The sequence below is a fragment of the Schistocerca piceifrons genome, chromosome 11 (genome assembly GCF_021461385.2).
Source record: "Schistocerca piceifrons isolate TAMUIC-IGC-003096 chromosome 11, iqSchPice1.1, whole genome shotgun sequence".
NCBI classification, from domain to species: Eukaryota; Metazoa; Arthropoda; class Insecta; order Orthoptera; family Acrididae; genus Schistocerca; species Schistocerca piceifrons.
In genome coordinates, this window is record NC_060148.1 from 4,089,587 (window position 1) to 4,104,034 (window position 14,448).

Consider the following 14,448-nt stretch of genomic DNA (forward strand, 5'->3'; position numbering starts at 1 on the left):
CCCTAACACTCAGGTCGGCCAGTGGGCCCCTTCTGCCGGTGACTTACGCTGTGCAAACCGCTGCGTGTTCTCTTTCTCACGGTTCTTCGCCCCTGTGGCCTCTATTTTACTTCTCAACTGCTGGTGAGCGTAACTCACTGTAAACAGGCCCGTGCCTGGCTGTAACTTCTGCACTCGGAAACATTGCACCAAAACTAACTTTTCCTGTCCCACACAGTACGAACTTTATGTCTACCGTCTGTTTTCTCTGGCCCACATTTACTTCTTTTTCAATACGCATCTTTGTTGTTAAATGTCAGTAGTACATCACCTTTGGTAACTTCTGATGTTATTGGCCAAAGCTGACGGGTTGTATGCCATTCTTCAGTAGTCCCGATTATCGCACCTGGCAACTGTAACACTCATGACATTAAAACTCGTAACCTGGGTTTATACCTTTGAAAATCGTACTGCTCAAAGACCTGGAATGGTAGGCATCTTATTTGAATTCGCACACAGCCGATACTGTGTTTATCAATACTAGACCAGAGACTGGTATGTGGCACTTGGTCTACTGTTGTAAAACTACAATTTGTATTGTGGTTTGTGGATTTGTGATGCAAAATTGAAAATCAAACGTTGGCGAAGTGGCACTTGGTCTTTTTCAATATTTTACGGAACTGTTGCTGCGATGACAATGGTGATTTGTTTTCCAAACAGACTATGTTGTTTCCCAACAGAATGTGCTCATATCAGAACATTTGGTCTAATTATTCGTAACACAGTCCAATAACATTCATTCCTTGGCATGTCATTTCCGTTAAGCTTCATTTGTAGCGACAGTTATTACACATCTTCCACCTACTACTTGTTCTTGAGATTATTTATTTCGATGGGCTATTGTAGAAACAGTTGTAAAATATCAATAAATTGAAAAATCGTCTATACTGTTAAGTTTGCTGTCCTTCTACATTCGTCTTATTTTGTTCCAGTCAGTTGCAGTTCACCCCTGCATCGGCCCCACACGCCCAAACCTATGCAGTCTACTGCCTTCCCAGCCCACACATCTCCTCCATTACATTCTTTCATTCTCTCATATTCCGATTTTGGATTCCTGAATCCTAAAACACTTTCCCTTGAAATAAAAAAGAACCTCCCAGATATCAATATATCACAACTCACACCCTGGAAAGACTGTGTAATCATCAAATCCTCCGATTCTCAAACCCACCTTTTGCAGTGCCCACCTCTCACCACCTTTGATCCACATGCCTCTCTCCTCAAAAACGCTCCAGCACAACCCAGATGACTCCAATGCCACACCTACTGTCAACTTCTATTGTCGACTTACGGGGTTTGACCCCGACATCACAGTGGGGGAAGTTGATTGCGAGCCAAATTACAACCCTTCATGCAGAGGCAAAAACGCCTTTCAATTCATCACAATTCGTCCCTATAGTCCCCATTTGCATCTTTTCTGAAAATTCCACAATCTTCAGACTGCAGTGTTCATCTATTACCAGGAACACAAGTAGAGCCTCCCTAATCCCTAGTCCGAGACTAACATTGCCACAAATTCCTCCTCTACAGTGATGGTTGAATGCCCAACTGCAAAAACCCTCCCACCTCCAGCCACTGCAGAGCTGGCCGCCTCTACCGGCACTGTTCCCATACTTAGCCCCTATCCACCTGCAACTAATCCCACTCCAGTTACTCCTATACATGTGCAGCCAAACCTGCTCCCACCAAGCCTGACCTGACCGTCTGAATCTGCCCTACTGACACACCACTTCACCCAAACAACTCGCTACTTCCTACTTGTACTGCCAAAAGAGTATCCACATTCCCTCCTTCGGGTCACATTGGCAGTTCGTTCTGTATTCCATTTATATGCCACTGCTACATATTCCCAATCACACTTCCAGTTCCTCTTTTAGCGAGTAAGGATCCTCACCTAATATTAGCATTTAACAGCGTAGGCCTACTGTTTTGGCAAACATTGCAACAAATGAAAATAAAAGCATAGTTAAATTGCAACTTGAATCACAACAGTACAATATATTTTTAATTACTTCTTGTACACTCACCACACTCAGATACAAATACTAGGTAGGCCTACAATATGTGATGTTACACAGCAAACCTAAACGTAATGAAAATTAAACTTGAATGAATATACATTACGTAAAAGATGTTAGTTTTCTCGTATAAAATAAAATTTTTTCAGTTAGTTTGCAGGTGGAAGCTGAGAGAATGATAAGTGTTACAGTGTTTCTGTATAGCTGCTGTACCTAATTCATAGGCCTCTGGGCTCCTTGCACTGTATGTAGTTATGCATAATGTGTGCTCAGTTCTGTTGATATCACTGATTCATATATTTTATATTACAAACTATAGTTACAGTGTATAGTTTTGTAAAGTTTTGAAACTTTTATATCAATTACATAATGATGTTTGTAATTAAATTGGCTGATAGAACTGTTTCTGTTTACCTGAATCACTTCACTCCAGACCAGTTTCAAGTCAATACAGCTGATGGAGTGGAAAAACTTAAACCAAATGCTGTACCAGCCATTTTTGTCATCGTAAGCCACCGGTGGTACGTAAAGCTCATACCGAGAGGAAATCTGTGGGCCTACTAGAGAAACGTACTGAGGGTACAGGTAACTGGAAGACAACCTTCACTGCTTCAGTAGCTTTTTGCATACGTCATGCTGTCGCTTGCTGCTGAATTGTGATGACACACTGAAAATCTCGTGTGACTGCTAACAGCTCACATTTGTTGTTTTGATCAGTAGGGCACACAAAACATCCCTTCACAGCATTATGCTTGCAGACAGCAGGCTTACTTGTATCGTAGAAGTTGTCATAGGACATAATTTGTGAATTGAGTACAATAAGCATATACATTTAAAAGGTGTTGTAAATATGTAGTGTGGAGTCTCTTCTTCCGAAATATTATTTCATACGTTCGTTTTAATCCTCAGTTGCGTACAGAAACAGACACAAACATTTTGTCTACAACAGCTGTATATACCACATCTCTCACATACACAGTCCACTTGTATTGGTATCTGATCAAATAAACAGTAATGTCTTTTCTCATACCTTTCTGCTATTTCGTTTCTACTGCTTGCCATTGGATAATGCCTGTAGTGTATTCCCAGTTTACAGTTAAACATTATACCTAAGTGAGAAAATGGATGCTTTGATTTGTTACCACAGCTGGTTAAAGTTTACTTAAAAGCCTGTTGCCTTTCCCTTAACATTTATGTTTTTAAAACTTTGTATACAGAGCTTTGCGTTTATTGGCAATATGTGGCACAATAGGTGCTAAGATATCTAATGTTGTGTTTAGGTTTGGTGCCGATTATTTAGTCGTTCTTTGCAAATAATATTTACTTGCACGTAACTGTAATCCCCGCCACAACCCACATCAGAAGGTACCACTGGTCTCACAGCTCTTATATTTGAAGTATTCAAACCTCAGATGATTGAACTGTTGCGAATTCAATGTAATTGGTCACCTACAATTTCAGTTTAGTATATGGCATTACTTTCCATTACAACGTAGTAAGAGGACACCTGGAATATTACCACTCAGAGTTTCATAATTTGCTTCTGTCCTTCGAAACTAAGTTTTCGCACCTTATGAATCTTCAAGTCGTATACCACAGCCTACTGAGAATCAATTACTGGCTACTTAAAAACATATTATAGTATTAAATAATTTTTATTTTTGAAGATTGCAATATTGCAGATTTATGTTCCAGATGTTGGACAGCCTTCAAATGTGCCCAATGACATCAGTCCTACAGAGAACTTGGACACAACAGAAGATGAAGTCAGCATCCTGAAGAACCTAGTACAACAGCTTCAGGCTGGAATTGAAGCTTTAAAGAGAAAACTCATCCTCTCTCAGAAAAGGGAGAGAGGAGTGTGTTTAGAAAAAGACAACCTCCTCGCCAGTGTGCATGGTTTATTCGGTGCAGAACAGTTTGCAGTATGAACAAAGGGGACACGTAAAGGTAGCAAATGGTCAGTGGAAACACTGCAGAAAGGGCTAAATATTAGACTAGCTTGTGGTAGTATGGGGTACAAAGTCCTGCTGGAAAATAAATTTCCATTTCCTTCAGACAGAACCCTGAGAAGTTCACTACTGAATGTAAAATTTAGTCCTGGTGTGCTGAAGGAGCTAACGAGTTCCCTGAAAGTCGAGCTTGCCCTTATGTTACCGGTGGAGAAGCATCGTGCTCCCACGATGGATGAAGTTAGTTTCACTCCATCATTCGAATACGATTGAAGCAATGGCTGCTTCATTGGTAATGATATGACACACCTCCATCAAATCTTGCCCTTGCAACTACTATAGCTTCTCATGTATTAGTTTTTATGCTGGGTGGTATCACCTCAAGATGGAAACAAATCATAGGTTACCATTACCTCAGATGTTAGGTCACACAGTGCTTAGAGCCATTTTACCAAAACACGTGGCCATCTTTTTTCCAGTTCTCATGTCAAAGACATCATTATAAACATTATTAGAGAATCTCGGGGTTCAAATGGCTCTGAGCACTATGGGACTTAACATCGATGGTCATCAGTCCCCTAGAACTTAGAACTACTTAAACCTAACTAACCTAAGGACATCACACACGTCCATGTCCGAGGCAGGATTCGAACCTGCGACTATAGCAGCAGCGCCGTTGCGGACTGAAGCGCCTAGAACTGCTCGGCCACAGCGACGTTTTCCCAGCCTCCCACAGTGTAAAGGAGAAAATAATTTGGTTTCTTGGCAACAACAGTTCATCTGCTTCTAAGGGAGGAAATAAAAGATATCAAGGTGTTATGACACAAGGCAGTAGAAGCATGGCCACGAGAAAATTAGTGCAGAAACTGTGACTTCTGAAATCACTTCTTAGTAAATGATTTGAAAAATTGACATTCAAACTTTTTTGGTTATCAGTAACGCCTTGAGACACAAAATCTGTGTTAACATTTTCTCTTCAAATGGCCTCATTTTTGTTGTACTTACAGTTATTTTTATAATACTTTTGTTCAATGTTTCTTTTTCCGAGTGTGGAGTGTTTTTATTATCTCATGTAATATTTGATACATTTTGCAAGTAGATTATGTCCCTGTCAAGGGTTCAGAATGATGAATATATAAATAAAAAGTTCTCCTTCAGCCTTTATCCATATTTGATTTTTGTGATTTGCCATCACCTTGTTTCTTCCTTGTGCTTCATTTGCTTTCTTTAATTTCTTTCTCAGGGTTATAATATTTCTTATACGTATGGTGTATCTACATTTCATTTAATATTGCAGAGAGGGATAAAGTATTTATTCTTCCAGGAAGAACATTAGCTTGTACTCTATACTCTTTCCTAGTTCAGACTGAAATAGCTCATATACAAAATCTGGTGGTGCTTGACAGGTAGGCCAACGCTTTTTGAGGAATACTTCTGTTCAGACATGGTTAAATGTGAAGGTTGTTGTTGTTATTGTTGTTGTGGTCTTCAGACCTGAGTCTGGTTTGATGCAGCTCTCCATGCTACTCTATCCTGTGCAAGCTTCTTCATCTCCCAGCACTTACTGCAACCTACATCCTTCTGAATCTGCTTAGTGTATTTATCTCTTGGTCTCCCTCTACGATTTTTACCCTCCACGATGATCTCCAGTGCTAAATTTGTGATCCCTTGATGCCTCAGAACATGTCCTACCAACCGGTCCCTTCTTCTTGTCAAGTTGTGCCACAAACACCTCTTCTCCCCATTCTGTTCAATACCTCCTCATTAGTTATGTGATCTACCCACCTAATCTTCAGCATTCTTCTGTAGCATCACATTTCGAAAGCTTCTATTCTCTTCCAGTCCAAACTATTTATCGTCCACATTTCACTTCCATACATGGCTACACTCCATACAAATACTTTCAGAAACGACTTCCTGACACTTAAATCTATACTCAATGTTAACAAATTTCTCTTCTTCAGAAACGCTTTCCTTGCCATTGCCAGTCTACATTTTATATCCTCTCTACTTCGACCATCATCATTTATTTTGCTCCTCAAATAGCAAAACTCCTTTACTACTTTAAGTGTCTTATTTCCTAATCTAATTCTCTCAGCATCATCTGATTTAATTCAACTACATTCCATTATCCTCGTTTTGCTTCTGTTGGTGTTCATCTTATATCGTCTTTTCAAGACACTGTCCATTCCGTTCACCTGCTCTTCCAAGTCATTTGCTGCCTCTGACAGAATTACAGTGTCATCGGTATGTGAAGGTAATTTCATGGAAATGTCATGCACATTTTGTACTGTAACTGCTATTTGTAATTCTCTTCATACTCTAACAATTTATGTTGAAAACCATGAATATGTGAATGGAAATGCAGTCAACTGGGGTACATATTGTAGTTACAGTTACTCAGTGCTTTTGATAGTAAAAATATATACAAATTGACCTTTTGCTGTAATATTTTAATATTTAAACTGATAAAGGTACACTGCCATTCTCTCTAACGTAATTTTAGTTCAGTCTTAGACAACACATGATGTTACCTACATAGAATGCTCTTGGTAACTTTAAGCCATTCGAAAAGTAAATCAGTGGTTCATAAGAACCCTAAAAAATTGATCTAGTTCAGTAACGCAGGTTTACTTTGATATTTAAAGATATTTATATAGACCTGTTATTAACAGTTTTTAAGCTAAGGGGGTATAAATGTAAAAATAATAGATTCCTTCATGATATTTTTAAAAACACATTACAAATATGCTAAGATGTCCTTTCCCATTAAGTTGCTAAATAATAAAAAGGCACTTAGAGTAAATAAGGTCAAGGATGAAAAGGTGTTGAAGATCAAGAGGGAGTGTGATCAATATTATGACTGGTATAGAAGTACAGGTTCTCAAGTATTTAAAGACATGCTCACAGTGAAAAAGAAAAGATTAAGACAGGCCTTAAAGGAAGCTAGGTGTAAAAAAATGTAGATATAATACTAACATCTGAAAATAAGACACATGCAATGTGGAATATCATTAACAGTCAGTGCAACAGGAAAATGACTTCACAGGCTGAAAGCAGTAATCTGAATGCTGCACAGTTAAATACATTCTTCACTGAGAAGGTGCAAGAAATAATAAAGGTGATTGGCACTTCCAATATAGCCACTGACCATAAATACTACCTGAGAAAGACCACAAAGCCTGAAAGTACATTTTGCTTTAAACTGGTCAAGGTACAGGATGTTACTAATATACTGAGTAAAATGAAGAACAGTTTTAGTAATGACGTTTATGGTTTAAGTCCAGCCATGTTAAAGTGTGATTCAGTTCAACTGCCAGAATTGATAACACATGTAGTAAATACATGTATTTTGGAGGCTCAGTTCCCAAAGGCACTAAAGTTTGTTAAAGTCACTCCAATACATAAAAAAGGCAGCCTCTCAAGTTGTGATAATTTTAGGCCTGTTTCAATTGTGCCAATCTTGTCTAAAGTGATAGAAGCTATATTAAATAATCAAATAGTAAAATACTTTGAAGAAAGAAAAATCTTCACTGATAGTCAATTTGGATTTAGATCAGGGTTAGGAACTGTTAAATCTGCCATATCACTCTTAACACAGTGTGTGAAGCATCTAGAAAGCAAGCTAGTGGTTCAGAATAAACTCTTTGATTTATCAAAAGCTTTCGACACTGTGTCTCGTGAAATCTTGTTGAACAAACTGCAATTCTATGGCTAGGAAGTGCTCTGGAATTGATAAAATCTTATCTAAGTAATAGACTGCAGTAGGTGGTTTTTAATGGTGCAGAATCAGGTTACTTACCTGTGGGCATGGGTATCCCACAATGTTCTGTACTTGGCCCAATTCTATTTATTATTTATATAAATGACTTACCATGTAACATAGTTGGGCCGGCCACTAGGACTTACTTATTTGCAGATGATCTTGCAGTCTGCATAACTGCAGAAACAGCACAGAAGGTGAAATATGAAGCAGACCAGTGCACTGTCAAAATTGAAAATTGGTGTAAAGCTAATTCCCTTTGTATCAACCGAAAAAAATACAAGACCTGTATGTATTGTGGAATAATAACACTGAACTTGACCAGAGCTCAAATGCTGTTAATTTCCTTGGAATCTCAGTTGATTCAAAATTATCCTGGAGTAGCCATATAGAAAAAGTGGGAGGCAGCATTAGCAAAGGAATATTTGCTCTAAGGAAGCTGCGTCTTTGTCTACACGTGCCCGTACTTAAAGTGGTTTATTTTGCTTTAATACACAGTCACATTTCCTATGTTACAATACTGTGGGGACATCAAAGCAAGGCAGCTAACGTCTTTAAACTACAAAAGAAGGCAATAAGACTGATATGTAGCTTGGCACCCAGAGCTCACTGTAGGCCAAGCTTTACAAAATTACAGATTATGACCCTGCTGTCAACATTTATACTACAGTGTGTAATGCATATTAACGAAAACTATCCGAGTTATCAACAGTATGACATGCGACATAATTATAACACAAGAAACAAGCAGGACCTACTTTCTTTCCGATGTAACTATAAAAAAAACACAAAAGTGCTTCTTATACAAGTCCATAAAATTATTTAATGCCATACCCCAACATATCAAGGATCTTCCAATTCAACAATACAAAAAAAAGTGAAAGAATTTCTTCTTCAGCTCAGCATTTATGAAACTGATGAATTTTTAAGGGAGGCAAAGAATATGGTATGACTACACTTTGTGATCAGTTTTTATATGCTTCTGTATATGAGTAACTCTGTAATTGGCTAAATTTACTATGCAATATCAATTTGTACCAGAAGTTTCTCTGTTTTGTATTTGTGTGAAGGTACCATAATTATTTGTGTAATATTTATATTGTGTAATATTTTTCTCGTTTTTGTAATTATTTGTGTAACATTTATACTGTGTAATATTGACTTACGTAAAGCCTCAGATGATCTCCAAGGTCTCTATAACAATAAACTATCAATCAACCAATCAATTAATTAATAGTGCACACATTGTCTTCAAAGTATGACAACACTTTCAGTAATACCATATAGTAAATACATTCCCTCGAACATTTTCAAATCTTGAGCGTAGATGTTCACTGCTGTTATGGGCCGTGCCTCTTTCTGTTAACAAGTAATGGGGAAGATTCATCTTTTGTATTAATACACTTCACAGTAGAAAACTCCGTGTTAGCTTTCAAGCCAAAACCTATTTCTTTTTTCCTTTCTTGGTCCTGCAATTGCAATTTATTTTAAACGAGATGTACTTGCCTTATATACCTCCTGCAGTGACTTCTCTAGCATATGATTTACCTTCATACAGTTTAATGACATATTTATTTGAAAGCCATATTCAAAAATTAATGTAAATTTGGTGACAAATCCATTAGCAAACCTAGAACCATGTTCTCTTATTGGTAGTGACAGAAATGATGTTTATAATTCCTTGTTTTTGGATTTATCTTGATCGCAATGGAAAGGTTGCAGGAACTCGACTTAACCATTCAGTTAATTTTATTCATTTCTGACACTTTGTCTTTTTTTTTACAGTTCTGTTACTTAGTTTCCAATCCATTTAAATGGCAAAAAAAAGTCAGAAGAGCTAAGAGGATGAGAAATCTTAGAGATAAAACTGCCACTGTTACCACATAAAACGAAAAATAGTGAGTGGTACAGTACAAAATTATCATGACTGTTAAGAACTTTGACCTGATTGACTGTGCACAGAAGTTTAGATTTATACTTAGGATGCTCACAATAATAAATTCTGCTTTGTTCCACACAATATTTTAACACATTTTAAACATATTGAGTGATCTTGTACTTCCGTAATCATTCTCCTAATGCCATAGCAGAATTTGCAGAAAAAGTTTTATGGGATAGACTTGACAAAAAATATAAAGCATGCCTAATCGTATAGGGAAGTTTATCAGTTCTGTTTACTAAGATACCGCGCATATATATTTACTGCAATACTTTATTTCGTATAACAAAGGAGGCATTGGGCGAATTTTCGTAGTATCGAGCTCTTGTTTCATGGTCATGTATTAGGCTGTTTGTGTTGTACATGTTAAGATTTTTCTTAATGAACATTATGTTCTGAAAGATATACTCACAAGAAACAGTTAGAATTCCTAGCTTTCTAAATAATTCTAGACAGTGGGCCCTGTTGTTGCTATTTGTTATTATCCTTATGGCTCTTTTTTGTACTTTGAACACAGTTTGTATGTTACTGGCACTTGTTCCCCAAAACATGATCCCATAGCTGAGGACTGAGTGTAGATATCCGTAATATGTTATTTTAAGACAGGTATTATTGCATACCGGTGCAAGGATTCTAAGAGCATAGCATGCTGTGGATAATTTCTTTGCCAAAATGTTGACATGGTTTGTCCATTTCAGTTGGCTGTCTACATTCATCCCTAAGAATTTGGTACTTGTTACACATTCTAATTCATTATTATTAACTTTTATTCTAGTGGCATTGTGTTTTTTGTTCAATTGGAAGTTAATATAGTTAGTTTTCTTTACATTTAGGGTTACTTTATTTTTTAATGACCAGTTGTGGACATCATTGAGAGCCTCGTTTGCTCTTTCTGACAGTTGTGTTGGATTTTCACCTGTTATTACTATGTTGCTATCATCAGCAAAAAGTATTTTTTCGCCATGTCTGATACTTTGTGGGAAGTCGTTAATGTATATAAGAAACAATATTGGGCCTAATACACTTCCCTGTGGGACGCCTCTTGTCCTGCTGACTATTGGATAGGACCAATTTAATGCCAATTACGAAAAAAGGTGTCCAAACTCTATACTGCTTCAAGAACTGCGAAATCTCCTTTCGCTATTAATAAAGGAGAACACGTGAAAAATTATGTTTCATGCTAGCCGCAACAAATGCTGTTTGACTCATCTACTCTAATTTGTTCAGATTCTTTGTTGCAAAACATCCGACATATTCCGTATGAAGCAACTTATCAGTTTCAGCAGCGCATTAGACGGTTGAGTGTACTTCTTTAATAGACACGGTAAATGTACAGCGGAAGTCAATGCATTATCAGCTCGCAGTGGGCCGAAATTGCGAACTTTGGCTGTACTCTACCTATACAGAGATTTATTCTCTGCAGCTCTCGCCTGCCATCTGTCGGTGGCAATCCATTCTACTCGAGTCCGGCTAGTCTCCATTGCAGGCAGCTGCTGCTCTCTCGCGTCACTCCACTACACTACGTGCAGCTGCCGAGTTAGAATCACCGTCTTCTGCCGGGCTGGATTTCCAAAGCTGAGCGCAACGAACAAACTGAGGCCGTAGGCGAAAGAAAGGGTACGAAAGCTGATATTCTTGGCATTTCAGCGGAATTTTGCGTCATAATTCGATAGTTCCACTGGATGAGACGCAACGCGGGAAGAATTTTTGCGTGAAGCCCCCTGCTTTGGCTGACGGCATCGTGCTGTTTACATCTAGTCCACCTAAGCCTGGAGGATAGTCGAGGTAAGGATCTAAAATAGCAAGATTGAAAGTATGCTTGAAATTCGATACAAAAATCTAAACTAGATGCAACAAGGCGAAAGACGCAATTCGCGGCTGTGATGCAGATGTGTTGCAACAAGGATATGTATTACATCTCTCCACAATTCACACTGTGCACATAACCTACTGGCCACTGCAGATAGCAAATATATTTCTTTTAAGCACTTCCTAGGCTCGAACTAACATATTCGAACCATTCAAAAATTACTTATTACTTGTTCTACATAAATTGGTGCCACACTTCCAACACTGGAACGTTACCATATGTAAGGAGCACCTTCCCACAAAACTTTATGGGTATGAAGTACATCCTTTACAGATAATTAAAAGAAGTGGGCATTTATTGCTATTCTGTTCCAAAATTAGAAATAACTAAATGATATACCAGCGATAATGTATGTTACTTCCAATATTTTCCTGCTAAACTTGTCAATGTGAAGTAAAATAAGCAGCGTTTGAACACTGCGGTGTTGCTCGGTGTCGCCAATAGATGTCAGTTCAAGACGCTGCAACAATTTTTTTTTTCTTTATTGTTATTTTGAAACCTATATTTCAGGCAGGTCTGCAGCAGCATACAACGCCGCTCTTTGGCCGCAGGGAAACACAAATACACAAATGAAGACTTGTAGAGAAAAAACATGGTGGACACATAAACGGAGACAAACACTTTTTAAAATACAAGGTGCCGTTCACGGGCGTAGAGTCCAAGATAAAATTGTTCAGACACTTGGACACAGGCAGAGACGAAAATTGTCACACGTGAACGTAGGTGCACAAAGCGAATAACACTGAACCACTTAAGCACAAAACGACGGCACACACAGAACACGAGGCGTTGATCTCTGGCGCGCGAATGTTCACTAACCGTGTACGAGTCCGGGGACCTGTCAAGAGAGGAGGAGGAGGGGGGGGGGGGTTATGAAAGGGAGAGGGGAGAGCAGATACCATGGGCAGGGGAGATAGGGGGGAGGGAGGAAGGGGGAGGGGAAGCCCGTGGGAAGAAGGGTGGAGGGAGGGGACGGGGGAAAAGGAAAGAGAAGGGAGGGAGTGTGCCTAAAGGAAAGGACACAGGAAGAGGGGGGGGAGGATCAAAATTGATAGGAGGGGTAGATGGAGGGAAGGAGGACATCATCAGGGAGGGGGAGCTGGCGGAAGCCACCTTGGGAGAGGGTGAGGAGGGTGGAGCGATGGAGACCGGGTGGGACGTGGGAATACAGGCGCGGCAGCGGGCGAGACAAGCGGGTTTATGAACAAATTGTAAATAGCCTTTCGCTCCCTATATTTTACCCCTGCACCTTTAGAATTTGAAAGAGAGTATTCCAGTCAACATTGTCAAAAGCTTTCTCTAAATTTACAAATGCTAGAAACGTAGGTTTGCCTTTCCTTAATCTTTCTTCTAAGATAAGTCGTAGGATCAGTATTGCCTCACGTGTCCCAACATTTCTACTGAATCCAAACTGATCTTCCCCGAGGTCAGCTTCTACCAGTTTTTCCATTCGTCTGTAAAGAATTCGCGTTAGTATTTAGCAGCTGTGACTTATTAAACTGATAGTTCGTTAATTTTCACATCTGTCAACACCTGCTTTCTTTGGGATTGGAATTATTATATTGTTCTTGAAGTCTGAGGGTATTTTGCCTGTCTCATACATCTTGCTCACCAGATGGTAGAGTTTTGTCAGGACTGGCTCTCCCAAGGCTGTCAGTAGTTCTAATGAAATGTTGTCTACTCCCGGGCCCTTGTTTCGACTCAGTTCTTTCAGTGCTCTGTCAAACTCTTCACGCAGTATCGTATCTCCCATTTCATCTTCATCTACATCCTCTTCCATTTCCATAATACTGTCCTCAAGAACATCACCCCTGTATAGACCCTCTATATACTCCTTCCACCTTTCTGCCTTCCCTTCTTTGCTTAGAACTGAGTTTCCATCTGAGCTCCTGATATTCGTGCAAGTGGCTCTCTTTTCTCCAAAGGTCTCTTTAATTTTTCTGTAGGCAGTATCTATCTTACCCCTAGTGAGATAAGTCTCTACATCCTTACATTTGTCCTCTAGCCATCCCTGCTTAGCCATTTTGCACTTCCTGTTGATCTCATTTTTGAGACGTTTGTATTCCTTTTTGCGTGCTTCATTTAGTGCGTTCTTATATTTTCTCCTTTCATCAATTAAATTCAATATTTCTTAAGTTACCCAAAGATTTTTACTAGCCCTTGTCTTTTTACCTACTTGATCCTCTGCTGCCTTCACTATTTCATCCCTCAAAGCTACCCATTCTTCTTCTACTGTATTTCTTTCCCCCATTCCTGTCAATTGTTTCCTTATGCTCTCCCTGAAACTCTGTACAACCTCTGGTTCTTTCAGTTTATGCAGGTCCCATGTCCTTAAATTTCCACCTTTTTGAAGTTTCTTGTTTTAATCTATTGTTCATAACCAATAGATTGTGGTCAGGGTCCAGAGTAGCTTACCCACACTCTTTTTTTTTTTTATTCATTATTAAACCTACTCCTGCATAACCCCTATTTGATTTTGTATTTATAACCCTGTATTCACCTGCCCAAAAGTCTTGTTCCTCCTGCCACTGAACTTCACTAATTCCCACTGTCTAACTTTAACCTATCCATTTCCCTTTTTAAATTTTCTACCTACCTGCCCAATTAAGGGATCTGACATTCCACGCTCCGATCTGTAGAACGCCAGTTTTCTTTCTCCTGATAACGACGTCCTACTGAGTAGTCCCCGCCCGGAGACCCGAATGGGGGACTATTTTACCTCCGGAATATTTTACCCAAGAGGATGCCATCATCATTTGATCATACAGTAAAGCTGCATGCCCTCGGGAAAAATTACGGCTGTAGTTTCCCCTTGCTTTCACAGTACCAGCACAGCAAGGCCGTTTTGGTTAGTGTTACAAGGCCAG